This window comes from Tenebrio molitor, chromosome 6, assembly GCF_963966145.1.
Source record: "Tenebrio molitor chromosome 6, icTenMoli1.1, whole genome shotgun sequence".
Taxonomy (NCBI): domain Eukaryota; kingdom Metazoa; phylum Arthropoda; class Insecta; order Coleoptera; family Tenebrionidae; genus Tenebrio; species Tenebrio molitor.
In genome coordinates this window covers 11,539,034-11,559,286 of record NC_091051.1, presented here as the reverse complement: position 1 = coordinate 11,559,286, position 20,253 = coordinate 11,539,034, and the positions used below count along the sequence as shown (strand labels likewise).

General features: G+C 34.2%; 1 protein-coding gene across 2 annotated transcripts in view; it reads right to left on the bottom strand.

Annotated features, from left to right (window-relative positions):
* LOC138133792 (kinesin-like protein CG14535) overlaps positions 1 to 13,034 on the bottom strand; it is a 234,738-nt gene extending 221,704 nt beyond the window's left edge. For both annotated transcript variants that reach the window (XM_069051748.1, XM_069051749.1), the window contains exon 1: positions 12,749 to 13,034. The gene's annotated coding sequence lies outside the window, so the exon portion shown is untranslated. The remainder of the gene's footprint in view (positions 1 to 12,748) is intronic.
* Positions 13,035 to 20,253: the final 7,219 nt, after the last annotated feature.

Below are 20,253 nucleotides of genomic sequence, written 5' to 3'. Positions count from 1 at the left end.
ACGTTACTTTGTAGCTGTAGGAACGCGCATTATCTTGTTGCAAAAAAGGTGTCAAACGACAAACACGAGCGATATTGGTTCTAACTTTGAGTACAACCTGTTTGATCTAATCGAAACCCTAACAATGAGTAATCAAGAAAAGGAAAAATAACGCAAAACATTTTTTGGATATTTTTTTTTAAGTTGTGGTTGCTTAGGAACGTTGTGGGCCTTGTGATGTTCACAGACTTTTTCCCTAGAGCATCTAAACCCATATCTAATGTTGTAATAAGGTTACGGCTACAGGGTCTGTAATGTTTCCAATTGAAATTCAGCGCATCCACATACTAATAATCCTGTTCCGTTCAAAGTCGGTTAGTTATGGATAATTTGCACGTCTTCGTGGCTTTCGCACTTTGGGAATAGTACAAATATGGGGAAAAAGAGCCACAAATTTCTACCATTTTTAATTAATATCTGTCTGCACATTTTTAAAATATCTTTTTATTTACACGTTAATTCACAATTTTAAAAAAATCTGAATATTTGATGACAATGTTTTTGTTTTTAAAGAGAAATTAGAAAGCAAGAAAAATGTTATTCAAAATATGCATTCATATCGGGTGTTCATTTACATTTATCCTCAAAGTTGGCGTTGAAGAGTCGATTGTGAACGCACCACTCGTCAGTCTGCTGAGTAAAAACACAAATAACGCAAAAAGTGAGGTTAGATTTAAACAGCTTATCCGTGATCTGTAATCCGTGCTGTTTCGTGATTAGGTACAACGTTCGGGTTTACAAGAGCATTCAAAACGCTGATTTCCAAATTTTAGAGCAACCGCCCTAGATCCAGCCTCTACAATTTACTGTTTATTAGGAAAATTAAAAGAGCACCTTCGTGATACTCATTTTCCGGACAACGAAACCGTGACGTTGGAGAAACCCCGAGAATTTTTTTACAAGAGCATTAAATCACTTCAGGATCGTTACACCAAATGTATAATGTTGCTTAAGTGGCTGAGTTGAGAAATAAAATTGTTCGAAGTTTCTTCCTCTTTTACTTTACTTCAGGAACAATTCAGTAAATAAATAAATAAAAAGGTTGTTATTTTCTTATGTTACATATTTAAAAAGTACAACAAAACGAAAGTGAAACCGTATTTTCACATCTGGCACACTATAAAGCAGAATAAAAAACATATTACTTTAAAAAAAAAGAAATAAACTCTAGTTATAAAAAAATGGGATACGAGAACCAGTGCCACGGAAAATAAAATTTTCTCGTGTTTTAATATAAGTAGGAGAACTGTCTTAAAAAAGAAACTGACAGATATAAATCAGCAGATCTAATTTAGCGACTGCGTTTTTATAAACTCTCCATATTGTGGGTGTATGACGCTAAAACGGTCTAGATAACGAGATCCGAGCCTAAACGACGAACTTTTCCTTTATATTTTAGACGTTTATGGAGGGAAATGCAAAAGGAAAGACCGGAATATATTTATGTATGAGTACAGTATAGATAAATAAAGGATGTTTAAAGCCATTCAAGCACACAAATTGCCTACCAGGCTCATAAAAATTTTGTAAAAGAAGCAAAGAGAAGGAGGATCATTAGGAATAATTCTGATGACGTCGCGGTCACGTGTTCCCGCCTCATCTCATTTTTCGAAGAAAATTTTAATCGAATCCCTCCCATTACCATGTCCTGATTATTATTATTCCCATGTTTCGTTCCGTCATTGTTAGATAAACATGGCAACGATTGTGTTTGGTTGCTGAAGTACACAATAGGTGTATTATTTGTGGGACCAAAGGGCATCGCGCATAAAACACGTGCCATCCACGTGACTTGACATCAGCGCCTTTCAGCGGCCTCCATCGTAATTGTCAACACACGTACAGACAACCATCGTGTTTGTTTGATTGAACTCGATGTTGACGTTTTAATTAGGTTTTGATTTAGACAGATGCAATTAGGGGAGATTCGTGATTTTTGAGTGTGTTTCAGGAAATTTCTTGATGGATTAATCTCGCTGAAGAGCTATTCGTTTCCGGTATTAACAGCGTGTTTAATTTTATACTGAGGAAGTTTCTATCCAGTTGAACAGACAATAAAACGCGCCTTGCTAGCCATTAACGTCAGATTCTTGTAACGTTTGCTCGTAAAAATGATACTAAATCATACGTGTACACTGTGTGCAGTCCTAGGTCAGTGTAAATACTCACTCATGTGTTTGCCCGGATTTAATCAGAACAGCTACTGGGACGTCTGACCTCAAAGGAAATTAAATCCGGCTGGTCCAATCAAAACTCGATAGAATATTCACGTCGATCTTTAATTTACCCTAATCAAATTTCGATAAAGTCAGATCGGAGACGATTGATCGTAGGTTTTAGAGAGGACTTAATGGATTTTCTTAGGAAGCGGTCCAATTAGACGTCTCACAAAATTAATTAAAATAAGTTACTTATGAAATTAATTAAAGAATAGCTTCTGCTAATAGGGAAAAGACATGAAAGCGGCCGAAAAGGAATACGAAGAGCGAGGAGATTCTTTTTGGTCGAAAAAACATATTTCACGGCAACGTCCACAATTTTCTTATAAATAATTAAAAACACTCACTCGTCTCATCTCGACTTCAAATTAGAATGAAGGCTTTGTCAAAATAATTAGAAAATATCTCGAAAAAAATTTACGGGGAGTGGTAGAATTAAATCTCATATTAAATTACCATTAACAAGAATTGAAGAAGTTTTTTTATTATTTGCTTAATTAACTGAACTGATGTTCAGAAATCTTTTAAGTACAAATGACGGAATGATGCACAAAAAAGGCGTACAAAAATGTCCTTCATTTTATTTCAATTTATTTATATTTCAAATGTTTACACGTTGCGAAGTATATTGGGTTCAATTAAATTTATCCTCAAAGTTCCCGGTGAAGAGTCGATTGTGAACGCACCTCTGCGTAGAGCGTCCACAATCGACTCTTCAACGCCAACTTCGAGGATAAATTTTAAGGAACGCACGATATAATAACATTAATTCTTGTCTTCTAAATTTTATTTCTTCAGTAATTTTGTCTTTTCTCGAACATATGGTTGTAATGAAAATTTTGGGTCACACTCTCGACTAGTGTGATTTACATAATTATCAGTTGCCAAAAACTTTACACTGAACATATCATAACAAGTTAAAAGGTAATAGATAATAATCGTTTCATTATCACTAAAGTAATACTATACCGGGTGTCTGGGAGAAAATGTTCCGATGGGTTTATTCTCTGGGGTTTTTAAAGGTACCAATTTTAAATTTTAGAATGTGAGTTAATATGTACATAGGGGGACCTAACTTAGTGTAGTTGTCGCGTGATTATACCGCCCCAATCACCCTGACTTAAAAATTTTAAATGACACCTGATATTTTCCTTAACGGATTATGAAAAGAAAAATCTGTTTAGTACCCTATGTAAAAAAAGTGATGAGTTGAAAAGGAAACTTTGTGAAATATTTGACAGCGAAATTTAAAAAATCGGGTATAAAAATCAAGTTGGCCTGGTTAGAGTGGTGCAAATAAAATGCATTCACGTTGTTTTGGCATAATGGGAGGGCATGGAAATTTTGCATTTAATTTGGTAGTAAAGTTGTCTGTTAAATTAGGTTATGTTTATCTAAATTTGAGGTTCTAAATAGCGTCAATGTCTAGTGCATTATTGTCAGTTTTACTACTTTGCATCAGAAGAATACTCAGACATCGCGGGAAATTCAGCAACATGTTATGTCCATCAAACAGTGTGTTCAACGTTAAAAAAATTAATCATGCCTCCCATTAAGCCAAAACAAAAATAGATAAATAAAAAATTCACAAAGCTGAAATAAAGCAGAAAATGTTTAATAATGCGGTTAAAACAGTAACAAAGAACACAAAAATTTTATAACAAGGTTTTCGTTTCAATTTTAAAGCAATTTGGTGATAACTTTCATAACATAAATCATATTAAATGTTCACAATGGTCATGGTTTATTATTGAAACAATAGTACAGCCGGTTCTTAAACACATTTTGATCATTTTGAAAATTTTCTGCACAAATTGATTTTTTTAATTAAAAAAAACTCAGTTTTTTATCTTGAAATCTCAAACACTATTCTTTGTAAGCTATCATTTTCATTCAAAAAAAAAAGATGGCCTCTTTTATACTCATTACGTCATTAACAATTTAGAATCTCATTTAAAAAAGCGGAGAATGCTGGGGGCAGTTGGGGACCTAGTAAAATTACATGACACTCTACTACGTTATGTCCCTTGACGTACAGACTTACGTCACAAAATTTCAAATTATAAATAATTCGATAAAGACACCAGACATAAATCCATTTTAATATTCGAGCGGACACCCGGTATAATACAAATAATTTGTAGATACATTAGAGTCTCGATAATATGAACATACCATAACGTGAACGTTCAAAAACGTGAACAGAAGGTTTGAAATTTAGGTATTCCAAAACGTGAACGTCAAGGCTTTTCATACTCTAAAACATGAACAATAAAAAAATGATACCGACTTTGAAGAAGTTTAGGCACTTAAAAATTTGCGTGAAAAGGGCACCATACTCTCAACTAAACAAACTTTTCGGCAAAGTAATTTATTGGACTTTTTTAATTTGGCGTCGAAGTTGGCGTTGAAGAGTCAATTGTGAATGAACCACTCGTCTTAAAAACACTTCTTTTTCAAACTGCAGATTAAAAACACATAGAACGGAAAAAAAGAGGTTAGATTTGTCCGCGTATTCCATAACGTGAACTTTTCGAAAACGTGAACTGTATTTTAATTTATCTTACTCCGATTGTTTAAAGAAAAACTGATCATTGTTTTCGTAAATAAGACGAGCAACTTTTCTCTTACGAAATATTCTTCTTGACGTTTTTAAAATGGCTACTTTATTTTAAGAACTAATTGCAACTGTAAATTAAGAAACAACATTCTTTAAATTTGTGTCGTTGATTTGTAACGTGCGATCAATTAAAAAAAAAATCGAGTTTCCTGGATTGTACTATTCTGATGCTTTGATTGGTTCAAACCACCAATTTCGCCTACTCTAATTTTTTTATTTGATCGCACGGTATTTCTAAATTCTCATTTTTTGGCATATATTATACTTTTCTATCTATTCAATGACGGGGCAAGAGGGGCAACTCAAAACTTTATGGCAACAGGTGTCAAATGTTGTATTTTGTGAAAGGTCCTGTTATCCTCTATTTAATAATTACATTTCGATGACACCGACGATTTAAGAGCGAGACACAAAATTCGGTAAATGGACCACAGGTCATTCGTAATGTTCTCAACGAATTTTAATACGGTTTGGCTATCTGCCAGGAAGTTGCTGCAGTTCATTGTGAGAATTTAATTTGCTGAGATATTTTAATTTATGCCAGAATTTACTGAAATTCTTCTTCATTTAAATTAACAGATTCAAAAAATTCTTTCACTACTGAATTGGGGACCAAAAAATGCTTTCAAAAAATATAATATTTGACCCCTCTTGCCATATAAAACTTTGAGTTGGGCCCCCTTGTGCCATCACTGGGTAAAATAGAAAAGTGTTATCTATGTCAAAAAACGATAATAAAAAAAAATTAACGATATAAATTTATTTAGATTAATTCCAATATACAGGGTCGCTACAAAGTATGGCAACAGTTAAATATCTCGAGAATGGTTTCTCGGAAATCCTTAAGATTTGGTATGGAGTTAAGAGCATTTAAATTCTATTCTTTGCAATTTTTTCAGTTTTATATCTTCCTTTGTTTTCGAGATACAACTAACTTGAATTTTTTTAAATGGCAACAGGGGTTAATTTTATGATTTTTGAAAAGAGGTTTTTTCTGAATTCAACGATGTATCACATGTAATAATTAGTTTACATCAAAAACTCATTTTTTTTTAAATTTAATTCATCTCGAAAACAAATGATGGTATAAAACTGAAAAAATTACAAAGAATAGAATTTCAATGCTCTTAACTCCATACCAAATCTCAAGGATTTCCGAGAAAGCATTCTCGAGATATTTAACTGTTGCCATACTTTGTAGAGACCCTGTATATCAAACGTGCATGTTCAGCCAATCAGAGCGTTTGCTTTCATCCAATTAGAAATGTTTACCGCTGTTAAAACGTCCTGTTACTCTGTCATCTGTCAAAAGTGATTAAAATTGCATGCTACTCCTGTCAGATTTTCAAATTGTTTTTAATAATTGTGTTTTTAATAACTGTAAGTATTATAAATAAATAATTAACGTTGAAGTTTGTATTCTGGAAATAATCTTGCCAAAAGTAACACGACCTCATTTTTTACATCTGATAAATTTCCCAATTTTGACTTAAACATTTTTGCTTTAGACAATTTTACGACATGAATTTGGGCATTTTTATTCAAAGGTTAAACCCTCAAGCTAAAGCTCTCGGGTCTAACCAGAATAAAAATGCCCAAATTCAACTCAAAGCAAAAAGTTTTCGTAAAATTGGAAAATGTATCCGATAAAAAAATTAGGTCTTGTTATTTTATCTTCGATAAAATAACAAGGACAAACAAGGACAACCTGCGTCGCCTGCGTTTATATTTTTTTAATTATTTTTCCCAAACATGTGGTGTGAAAAAATCAAATTTAGTAAATCGCAAGACCAAAAACCAAAGATTAAATTATTTGTTTTGATAATTCTCTTGGCAATTAAATAGCAATTGAGTTATTATCTGATAATTCCGTTTTGATAATTCGCCTCTAATTATTGTACTTATTAAGTTAAACATTACGTCCTGTATAATTTACATAAGTTTCTTTCTTACCTTCATTATTACACCACAATTACCTGTTAAGAATTATAGTGTAATTATATAAATTAAGATAAATCTTGCACACTTTTAAAATGTATTTTTAAGTATACAGAAATACAGAGTGATTCAAGTTTTACCGCCCGAGAGAAAACACCCACTTCTAATCGATTTAAAATTCTCAAAAAATTCAGGAGTGACTGTGTATCCCTGTAGAATATTCTGTAAAAATTTCAAATTTTTTTATGGAACAGGTAAATATTTCGTTTTAATTCAATTACCGCTACATTAATTTACATATTTTTTCACTGACAGTCCTTTCAAACATTTAGGAAAAATTTGGTGTTATTGAAATCATGAAAACATCACCGGTTTTTGAAATAAATGGAATTCGATATTAAAGTGTAAAATTTTGCTATGATTTATTATTAAATTGGGTGGTCCCACAAAAGAGGTTGACATAGGTTGTTTATGGTACCCTTTAGGGACTTAAAAATTGCTAGAAAATTTGTCAACAGATGTTTACCAACAATGAGGTGTTTATTTTTTGACACTGTAGTTGTAAATCTTGGTCATTTTTCGCTGTTAATGTTAAAATTGAAATAATTCAAAAACTAATCATTTTCTTTTGATGCGAATTTCATAAATGTGTTCTCTGAATTAATTGTGAATTATGATCGTGTCCGAAAAAAAAAATTTTTTGCTCAAAATCGATTTTTTTTAACTTTATGGCTCTGAATGAAGTGATAAGGGAAAATTGATTGCACACATTTGAAGCCTTATATCAAGGGAATGTAACCCTAAAGTTTCGTTATTTTTACTAATTTTTTAATAGGGTTAATCGTGGGGGCGGTAAAACTTGACTCACCGGATGTACCGGATATATTCAGTACACATTATTTTTTAGACACTCGCTATTTTTTCCAAAATAATGATTTTCGAGGGGATTATATTGAATTAACACAAATAAAAATCTACATAATCTTCAAAAGCATATTTAGAATCTTCTTATCTTCGAAAACAACTTAATGTAATCGGACCAAATCAGAGAAATGTATCATTTAATAAATCTACCATCCTCAAAACATTTTTACAATATTCTGTTGCCATCTGAACAATCCCACAATCAGAATTCAGTCTAAATCTCGATCTTCAGATCTAACACACGCCACTATTTCTTCAACAGTACTCTACAGAAGAATTGTAAAACGCAACTACCGGTTATACATATAAACGCCTACTCCACCGGCGACGCTTCTTTTATGAACCTTTAGTAGCCCATAAAACGGTGATATTTTTATATTATTTGATAGTGCACGGTTTGGACGTCCGGTCCTCGTGGCCGCCATTGTCCATAATCTGTATAACAGCCTTGTTTACTTTCTCCAAAAACTTAACGAATTTAGTAATATGCTACTCGACAAGATTCCTATCTTGATGAAATGAGATGGGACATAACCATTTCGTGAAAACATACGAAGGCAAACAACTCCGAGATACACGAAAACATGGAATTACTCCAGCCCAGAGCCGATCGCCTAATAAATTAACATTTAATACACCGACGGCCTTAAGGCTTCATCCAGTTCACTTCACACATATTTTCTTGCGCTTCGACCACTCGGAATACCGGATTTGAAAGCGACTCTTTCATTTTTGAATGGTCAACGTTTAATTTGGTCGATTTTCTGCACGGTTGTGCGTACGTGGACCAAATGTTATGCCAGACAGGCCGAGATTTTTTCGATCCCGACCCATGGAACCGCCCGCCGAGCTGGAACGCATTTATTGATAAGATCAGAATTGAAGTTGAACCCATTCAGAGATGACTGACTGCAACGGCTTGAGTAGCCTCATTCAGTAGTCCTATGACACTAAACTTGATATTGACCAAAAGGCACGTTATTCAGACAGATCGGCTTGTCGCTTCACAAGATTTTATTAATAAAAGACCACACGGGCTCCGACACCATCGTGAGAGTCGTGCAAGTACCCAATACAATGACATACGTTAGTAATTAAAATTGTTTATTATCTTTGAGATTCCGTCTTAAGTGGTGAGACGCTTCCAGTGGAAAATGTGCCTCCATAGCTGATAAGTTGTTGAATGCACGGAATTTCCAGATCGCTCCACTCCAATAAATCCGTTTCTTTGGTGTGTATCTGTCAGGAATTTATCACATCGTTATAAAGTTGCGCAAATATTAATTGTGAATGTCTTTAGTGATTTACGGTGGAATTCTAGTGTTATTAAAAAGAAATTATTTCATAAGTTGGTGGGAGGCGCGCCACAAGCGCAAATAGAGCAACTGGAGCCAACTTCTTGCAGCTTAAGTTATTCACCTGTCCCGGTGTAACTCAGCTGCATTATCGTCTTGCGATGCTGTTAATACCGACAATTAACGATTCCCCGCCGATACTTTAAAGTTATCTAAACAAATTCAATTCGAAAGTCAACATTATAAATTAAACAAACACGAATTCCTCGTCCATATTAAGGATAAAGATATGAGCGCAAATAAATACGAAATTTATACCGACATCGAGTTGTAGATATTCACGCGTTCCACTTTGATACCCCAATCATAATATTATTAGCGAGTGTTTATTTTTCGTTGTCTATTAGCGACGTTATTTGTTGATACGGAAACTCGAGAAAGCTTTCACGTTTAATTCGCTCCGACAAAATGTCTTGGTTGTTTATATTGCACAATAATTAAACCGTATGCACATGTGTTTTTGAATCGTCGAAAAGGTCAGCCCAAGAGCGAACAAATCCGGGGATTTCTTGAGCTTTGTGTAATTGCTTGAAAAGAATCTGGAATAATTGCGTTATCAAAAAACCAAAACTTGAACTCGAATACTGTAATTAAATAAACAAACTCCAATTCGGGATTTTTCCGGTTTGCAAGATCCCGGGAGAAACTCGCAGGACGGAAGGAAGTGAAACCGACATTTTTAATTTAGTGGAAGTAAAATATCACCGGTCGATTTTTCGTTTTTACATGCAATATGCTTTTCTAATTTAATTTCAGCTATGGGACTACGTCAGCCGTCAAGATTTAAGCAGAGAGAAGCTAGCCTAATAAATAATTTTCCGGATTTTGCATTTTTCATATTAATACACATAAAGGAGGACGTTAGGGAATAAAGCTGACTTTCAGCTTTCGAAATGACGCTGTTTTTGAATAAAGCTCTTAAAACGATTGCAGGATTTTTTCACAAAGCTAGACTCGATCACGAGTGACATTTATTATTTTAATTTTTCCCGACAGCAAATAAGCTTCTTCCGTTGAACAATGGAACGAAACAACAGCAGTGTTTCAACATTTTCATTATTGTTTTAGACATATACCGTACTAAAACGCAACATAACAATCCGCACTTTAATGAAAGGACCTTCTCCAGAATTTAATTAAAAGCGACAAATCTTCATCAGACGTAAAAATGCAACTTGTTCAACTTTTATTTTTACGAACGGACATTCAGGAATTTCGATCTGTTTTGTAGCACACTAAAATATTTTCATTTCGATTTGCTAAAAATCTTAATCGCATTCAGAACATTTGTTACAGCAAAAACAAGTGTGAGAAACGAGTTTTCAGCCAGTTGTTTCAAGTGATGATGGCGCTAAAACGAAAAATAAAAACATTCGCGTTTATTGGCAGAATTGGCAACGTAAAAGAAATTAGAACCCATACACTTAAAAATTGCACCACACGGATGCAAGACCCAGCATGTTTGATGGCTAGGATCAAGCGTCTCAATGAGACTAACTAATTAAAAAAGTTTTCGTTTTTACTTAGGTATGCGACTGTTTCTTAAATGATGACGAAAACTTTATTCTTGTCGGCAAAAAAAAATTACAGTTCATCTCTTAGGCAATTAATAATAATTGTGGTGATAAAAGATTAAATTAAAAAAATAAGAGAACACTTTCGTTTATTGGCACATTATATTCTCGAGTCATTGCAATGTCGGTAGCTAATGTTTCGCTCCAGTGCACCAGAAAATATTTCGTTCGATGTGTCACAGACGATGCTATTGATGAGTGGAAAGTGACGACGATAAAGTTGTCATATTGTATAAGAAACAATCTATTTATGATTTTTTTATTAACCTGATCATCAAAATAAATTATTTCATTTTATTTATTATTAGCAAATTGTAAACAGATTTTATAAAATTTATTAGATTTCATAATAAACAATACGCACATTTTGCATTATATTATTTAGTCTAGTCTAGAGTGAATCACTGAGTAATTAAATTCATCTGTTGGTGTAAAAAATAATAACAGAAACCGAAGTAACATGCTGTTTTATTATTTTCTGAAATGAAATCATTAAACTTGTTCACATGATAGTTTATTTCTGAAAATTCTATACGATTACAATTTATCAGTTTACATTTTAACGTGTATTATATTATAACCAAACAATACTAAACCAATGAAGAAGATAATATTTACATTAGTAATAAGTGGTGACTAAGAGGGAAGTTGTAAAAAATGTAATTAAGAAATTTAGACAGTATGTCATAAATCATAATTATGAATTAGTAAAATCATAATTCGATTTGTTGAATGTTTGCATAAAAGCCAGGCTGCAGAAAATGGTTTTTCATATTTTAGTTAAAAACTTTCATATTGTAGTTCATCGTAAAATTTCAATAAAAAAGACAATACTTCGTTTAAAATAATTCCCAGACCCTATCCACGCTTACAGACAGCAGGAGTTCTGATTTTATTATTTTCACCGATCAGAAAAAAATCAGAATTAATGCTCCATTGTTTTTGGTCACTCCTTCACTGCAATAAACGTGTATCTATAAAACTAGGAATTATGACCTGTGTCAATCTGTTTCCTCAAGAAGTACACGAGCATGAAATTACTCTCAGAAATTATTGCCCAGCAGCTAAGTTAAGAATAACCTAGAACCAATTTCTTCATTTTTGTGGTTGCGATAAGTTCTTGTAAATCTTGACAATATTGTTAGCTAATTTTATTTCTTTCAAATCTTTTTGACAAGCAATGTGCACATTTCTTTTTTCTTAAACGGAGCTTCAGAAAAGCACGCCAACAATTGCCACAAACCTCAATCAACAAAGTTCTAATTAATTATATTTTCATTTGATTGAAATAAGGATACAACGAACGTGTTCTATTAGTTTAGTTCATTAGTGCTTAACTAATTAATATAAGAGAAAATCGTACAACTGTCAGGAAACATATTTTCTATCGGAAAACGTTTTCCTTTTTTTTGGCATGCACTTTGTACACTGTGCATCATTTGTTTAGTCGATAAACAATATAATTACATTTTAAAATGTTGACAACAACGTTTTATCTATTTTTTGAAAAACGCTAGACCGCCAACTATGTTTAGTACGTTATGTAAATTATACAGAGTGATTCACCGGAAGAATACACAAGTCTTATAGAAGAGAATTATTGCTTGACAAATTATATTCAATCGCACGCCTACAGACGATGCAAATACCGAGAGACATCTGCAAGATGGGTAGAATAACAAGAGTAAAAAAATATAACATAAAAATGTCAGGCACTGGTCGGAATAAAGATTTTGTTCTTAATTATTATGAGTGTCGCCGTACACAGAATTCCATAACATTTAATCCTTTTAGGTCTGACGTCCGTTACAATCAAGATAAACCGGCATTATCCCCTGATTTGTATCTCCTCGAAACGGACAAAATATTCCAGATACCGTCTTTTAATTAGTCCGGTCGTGAAAGAACCGTGCAAGACAACTCGGCGCGCACTTTTCAGAAATTATCCTATCAAGATTGATCAGAGTGGATTAACCTGAGGCCGAACACTGATTTCGGTGTATCATGATATGGGTGATGATCCTGAGGGTGCAATATTACGGTTCGTGCATTTAATGAAAGTTAATGAGTTTACGGTACCTTTTCCTGTAGAGATTTAACCCTCCGTCACCTGCACTAATTTTCCTCAATTAACAAGCACCCAACCAAAACTCGGATTGATTAAGACGGAAAAAAATCACATCACTACGAGCAATTAGTCTTGACGAGAGATAAATGCGCACCCGTAACACATGTCTCACATGTGCAAGTCGAACTTCTGGTTCGAGCGAGCGCACCGACAGCAAGAGCTCTCCTCGACCGACGTATCGCAAGGGCGCAACCGTATTGTTTACTGGTCGGAGGCACATGGAACTCCGGCAGACTCCCGTAGGTGCACCGACGACTGCCGGAGAGTTTTCGTTCGGTGGACCCCTATTATTCCGCTTCTTTTGTGTCCCCGCCGTATTCCATATTCATTGCACGCGCGCCCAACTCTTTTTGTTAAATACCGAATATTTTAATACACTCGCTCAGGATTTTAGGATTATTAATCTCGGCCCTGCGCCACCAAAAAACAAGACGGATGATTTTGCGGGAGGATTGTTAACGATCAACTTGCAAAAACGACAGATGCCTGCTGGGCACGGTGTTTTTGTTATTTTGGACCGGTGCGAGAGAACCGAAATAACAATAAACAAAACGAATAATGTCAAGACTGATTGAAATTCATAATCGCTATTTACTTTACATTTGTCAGGATGTCACGGCTCCGGTTAAATTTGAATTTTGATTTGGCCCTCAGAAAAATTATATTATTTTGCTGGCGACTGCAGGAACAAAAAGATGTGCCCCTCAAATTTTAATCAGATAAAAATACTACAATACGAAGGAAAGAAAGTTGTATTGTAACCAAGCTTAGAGGTACCTGTCTTGTAAACTTCTCTAAAATAAATTTGTACCAGTGCTATAGTTTTAGCTGCAGTATATACTCAAAAAAAAAAACTAACTATAACTAAATATACTGGGTGAAATTGAAATGCATCACAATATGTAAACCATAGCATCTTTAATAAGTGAATAAACCGAAAATGTAATTAAATATTTTAAATTCATAAAGTACAATTTAATTTACATAATTCCATCCCAAACGAGATGCTTTTGAAAGCTTAGTATGAATGAAATAGCCGAAAAATACTTTAGCAGCAAAAACGTGTAAAGGGCGGGAGCGGGAGCTCCTCAAGGAAAAAGCCTCCGGGATTTCCTCTACCGAACCCTCGCCCACACACGGAGATGATTTTCCTCAACGAAATCCTCAAGGTCGACTATCATCAACACAATACACGCAAGCAAGAAACAAAAAATTCGGCCTCAAGGCGGAAAAAGAATTGATTTTTGTTCGGGATTTTTATGTCTCTTTGACCCACCGCGGCCTCAAGGAGGCCGCCACACACGTTGAGAAATTCCTCAAGGCTTGGACTGTTCAGGCCGAACCTTGAGGAAATCCCGCTCGTGTACGGCTGCCTTAAGAAAACTAAAAATGAAAACCAAGTGAAAGGAAAAGTCAAAGCAAAAACCATAACTAAACAACAAGTAGAAAAATTATTCAAAATGTCGGCCGTGATTTCTAATAAAGTACGACCAGAAATATAGTGCGAATATGGCTTAATTGCCCGATTAGTTTTTCCCAGTTTTCACGACACTGAACCGCAACAGACTGTAAAATAGTTTACCTGCTAGACCCCTTACATAGAACTTCATCTCCAGTAACCATTCTCAACATCTGATCGGGATTACTTTTATTGGGGTTTGCGGTGGGGCTGTTATAAAGTACTCAAGGAGACAAAGCCATATTCGCACTATATTTCTGGTCGTACTTTACACGCCTGTGCCCTTCTATGTTAATTGTCCCGAACACTTGCAAAACTTGTTGCATCGTCCCGAATTTGTGCTGCTGAATTCCAAGTAAACAATAGCCGAAGGTAGCACTAAAAGCAACTAATCTGCACGCGGTACTAGCACCCGCGATGACAAAACTTTTTGCACCTTTTTTGCGTTGCACTCGATATTACTATTCTTGATACCAGTGGCGTTCTCAACTTTTGTGCTTAAACTTTACATAGCATTTCAGCCTTCATGCAGATGTATAGCGCGAAACTGAATACACGTGATTTTCACAATTGGTCTGAAGATCCCATAGGGTTTTATATAATATATTTTATATAGTATTTTAATTTCACCCTGTATTATGGTGCAGAACTCAAACGTCATCTGCATAGGGAGTAGTGCAGTGTGGTAATGAAGTGCACACTATTGACAGTTGACAGGTTTTTTTTGTGTGACATAACCTATATTACAGCAGTTTGTTATTGCATGATTATTGTAATTTATTTTTTACAAAAAGACATTGAAAGATGATATGATGGAAATTATTGTATCGGCTGCTATTATTGATAACCACAATCAACATAAAAGTGTCCACGCGTCGAAAACAGGTTTTTGATTGGCTGCTGGTAGATTCTGCATTTACATCAACAACTACACTACCAATAAATGGGACTTTACATTGTCTTTGCAAATTAATTCGTAAGATGAATAGCGCCGAAAGGAATTTATTATTATAACTGCTGAAGGTTCTTCACCTGGCTATTCGATTTAGATTTAATTTAGACCCAGTTAAATAAAATATACATACCTAGATATACAGAGTATTTCACGAGTGATAATGAGCCCAGCGGAATTGAAAATGCAACCCACAATACATTTCCAAAGTTAACGTGGATATTTTAAATATCGTGATGTTTTAAAATGAAATTATGAATGCATGATGGCTTTGCTTCCAATAATTTTATGTATTTGTCACAACTGACATTTACGAAAAATGTAAAAGTAAAAATACGACGATTAAAATGTATTCGCACGATGAGAAACCAGACATGATCCTGATTTATGGCGAATGTAATAAAAATGCTTCTGCCGTTGGGCATTTGTGCAGATAATAAACATTTTCCCAAAAACTCTTCGTTTTTTCAAAATTTTATTTAACCAAGCGAATGACGTTTATGTCAAACTTTATGAAACTGCACAGCTGATTATAACGGGCCTTAAAATAAATTTATATTTAGAGCAACCTATGGAAATTCAATTGTTTGCAACATTTTTCCAGCGTAGAAAATGACACAAGAAACGCCTGACGTTTTAACGAAATAAAATTAGGTTAGAAAATATTTTTAATTTTTGTAGTGCATTCTACCTATTCTCCCTCCACGGAATATGAAATTGGGAAAAAGCTTACTATGCATACTATGCAACTCCGGAAAATAATTGGTTACCTACAAAAATTAATTTACACTGTTAAAAGAATTAGAATGTCTCCTACGCCTACTCTAAATATATATTTATTTGAAGGCCCGATATTTTATGGTTTCTAAATCAAAAAACTAAAATCCACGTTAACTTTGGAAATGTATTATGGGTTGCATTTTCAATTCCGTCGGGCTCATTATCACTCAATTCAGTTGGTTATATTAATTTTATATTAAAAATAATGTGTGTTCAAGAGCTCTTTAAAATAAGAAACTAGATCTCTTTGTATTATGTATTTAAATTGAAATTAATCTCCAGAAAAAATTTCTCATCCGTTTTTTATTCGTTATGTGCTCTAAAGTTTATGCAATATTTTTTGTGGACCGCCATAAATTTTGACTTGAAAAGAAGGAAGTAAGTGGTTTTCACCGCACGTCGTAAAGAATCTATTGTTGAGATTTTAACAACAGCAGCTCTAAACTACAATTTAACTAATATATAAATTACAAAAGTAGTTACATTGTAAGAATAGTCAAATACATTAGTAAGAAACATGTTTGTTTTTCTCTTGATAATTTAAACGAATTTTAAAATGTCTGTAATATGAATTAATAAGATGAACTCTCTTGTACCAGCGTCCCATATTTACTCATAACAAAGTGTCTTTTATCATGTCTATGAAAATATAATGCGACAGTTTAAAGAACATTTATTTTTAGTTAAAAATGGAACAGGGAAAATCCTTTGTTGAAGTAAGAAATACATTTTTGTTTCCAGAAAAAGTCTAATAATCATAACAAACATTTTATTAAATTGTAAATATCTTTGTCATAATTTCTTATTCCAAATCTAAAGACTTAACACATAAGATAAACAAAACAAAATTAAGATAAAATATTGAAGATCGGTTTTAGTTCTTCTAAAGTTCTTCAAATTCAGTATGATCATGACTTTTTAATTTTCATTGTAAACTTTGTACATACTTCAATGTGCATCTTCTTCTTCCGAATCGTCCCTACAACTTGGTGGAATCTTCACCGAGAAAGAGTAGATTCACAAGAACACAATCGAGATAAAAGGATTATGAAGCTATTAAACGCATCTAGGATTTTGGTCAATCTATTTTTATAATACCCTAATCATTGCCAACAAATTTCGTAACGATATCTCTGTAAGCTTTTCAGGCTTACCTACATATTTAAAGACTTGTCTCAAATTCTGATAACAAAAAACCTATAAGTGGTAGAACATTTCTTCGATTCATTTTGAGTTTGGTGTAAAGATTCTAAAAACATGGTATAGAAGGACATCAAACAATAAATGATCTCAGTTAACAACAATATCCAGAACTGTTGTTCTTTTTGTGAAAGATTGATAATGTTAAGCTTCACAAAAAGAAATACACTAGTAGCATAAAAAAAAATGAATTAAGTTAGGAATATTTTCTTTTTTACATTGTAAACTTCATTGTTAAGACGAGATGAGCAGTGTAAAACGTGTTTTAATAAAATACTAGAAGACGGCAGAATGGACGTGAATCAACAGTAATAAAATCCGGCCGCCTGCTGATAGAATTTGCATCCCTCTGTTCGGGGATGTGAATTTCTTGAAAGCTGCTTGATAGATGAACACAACTAGCGGCAAATGTACGATACAACACTTTAAGAAATATTGTAAGGACGAATTTAAAAAAGTATCATACCTACATAAAAAATGTAAGACATTTTCCTATATGACTTTTCTCGTTTGTGCAATGGAACCGCATTGGCTCGAGCAGTTAGTTCGTTCTAATTCAGCAGTGAACACGCTAATATAATCCCAGTTTTCTTCTTACATTTCCTTACTTCTCCTCGTGCTTAATTAATTTTTAACGAGACACTTAAAGTTATTCGTATTCAGGTGAAACTTCGGTAGAAATTTTTTAAGTAGAGATTGAAACTAACCCGAGAACCGAGATAAGGAAACGCGACGGTTCCCGAGGCTGAGATTGCAAATTCGCCGAAAAAAATTAATCAGAGGGAAGACGTCAATTTATGTGCGTGAGAAAGTTAACCGAAGCGTGCAATTTTTACAATTCCAACAAACGGAGGTATTTTCACTCCGAATGTCACACCAAAAGTTTCATAAATTCGCGGTGCAGGTACGGATGAAATTAGGAACGCCGCGCGAGTTTTTACGATAATTCTCCAATCATTCGGAATAATTCAGTTTTATTGTGGCACACACTCACGTGGCAATATCAAAAAGCAGCTTTAATAATAGATAGCTGAGAGGCGAATTATTTTAAGAAAGGCGCCTCATCTTGGAGTTAATAAAACTTAAATCCATGCTCGTGGTATTAGGAGCATAATAATATATTAAAACCGAGTTCCCGTTCGCTCCTACAATTAAGTTTGTCTAATCTACCATTGTCTGAAAGTTCCAGTCCAAACTGGAGGGAGTGCACAATAAGAAAAACTCGTCTGTTGCTTTCATTGTATTATTGAAAAAAGTTCGCAGACGGTGGACCGCGAAACAGCAAAACTTCGTCGGTCCAGTAATTAGCAGAGGACGAAGCATTTTTGAGAAAAATCTCCAATCTTCAGGATGATCTGCCCCAGAAACCCCAGAAGCAATTAACGTCCCGCAAAAATTAGTTCGTGCATCTTGAATTTCATCATCAGTTTGAACAAGCCATTAGTGTGTAACATTCTATACGTCCCCCCGAGTCGTCCGCGCTACCAGGACTATGCTCGTCCTTCTCCGACGCACCGCCAAACAATGGAAATGTGTCTTCGAGTGGGTTTTTAGGGGGATATTTTGCATACTGCATGCACTTATTCAGCTATTGTGCTGGTCGTGAATAAGTTTCGAGCCGCCTTGGATCGCGCATGAATATGCCGGGAAGGTACTTCAGCACGCTTCAACTTTTCACATTTTTAAATGTAGGCCTTTCAGAGCTACTTTTTAAGAGACCGTTTCGTCATCCAATAAAGTTTACTTGAGTCGCATTCATCCATGTTTATATAATTAAATAGAGAATTTAAATAGCCGCGCATTTCACACCAAATTTGACGACTCCTCGAGACACAGGTTTCGTCAATTGATCAACTGTAACACTACACTCCTGAAAGCGATACGTGAAAACTCAAAGGTGCGCTGCTTACAAAGCTGCGACATGTAATATATCAATTCTTCATTTCTAAAGCTTTAACTGTCAAGTCGAGTGAATTAATCAGTCCCACTTAATAAATTTCGATATTTTTAGATGATGTAAACAATTTGTAGGCACCCACATAATTCGGTGCATTTTGACTTGCGCCGACACGAGCGAGACAACCCGGCAGAAACTCAGATCTGTTTTCACTTCTCCAGAACTTATAAATAACGATAGTTTACTTTCGAGATTTGATCCGAACTGCACCACAACCAACCCCGTTTAACCCCACGCGAGTAGAACACAAAAAAATTGTTAGCGCATGGAGTAAACATCCTGCCATAAATCCGCAAAAGTTTGCGCATAAACTTTTACTGCTCTATAAATAATTTCGAGAAATGTCACCAAACGCAACACCATAAACAGTGCATTTAAAAAAAGAGTGAAAACTTCTATGATGCTCATTACTGATTTTAAGTAATATGTAGCTATTCTATAAAAAATATATCATTATGGATGACTTGGAGGAATAAGGAGCAAGGCATAAATAATTAATATTATTTAAATCCAATGCTGTTTTTAAATAAACACCAAAAATCTGTATTTTTCAATAGAAACTGCTTTTAGAGGTACACTCTAGCAAAATTTGTGAGGTTAGGTTTGAATGTTTAAGTTATATTTTCTTGACGATGATATTGAACACAACACAAGTTTTCATAGCAACACCAATATCCTTTATTTGATAATTTGTCTATTTTCCTCTTCACATTTTGCTGCACAAATGTTTCCAATAGATGAATTATTGAAGCCATAGATATAATTGAGAATTACGTATTAAATCCTACATTCATCTGTAAACTTACAATATTTGTCGTGTCTTTATCGTTTATATTATACATATAAAACTACGCAGGGTATTTCACGAGTGATAATGAGCCTGACGGAATAATAAATTCAACCCACAATACATTTTCAAAACAAGCCGGACATTTTAATTTCAGTAGCCAACTTTTTTCGGAAATATAATGTGGGTCGCATTTTAAATTACGTCAGGCTCATTGTCACTCGTGAAATATCCTGTATACCGGGACATTTTTTTAACATTGAACATAGCCCATACTTATTCCATGTTCAGTTTTAAAAAACACAGGTCAATGCATGTATG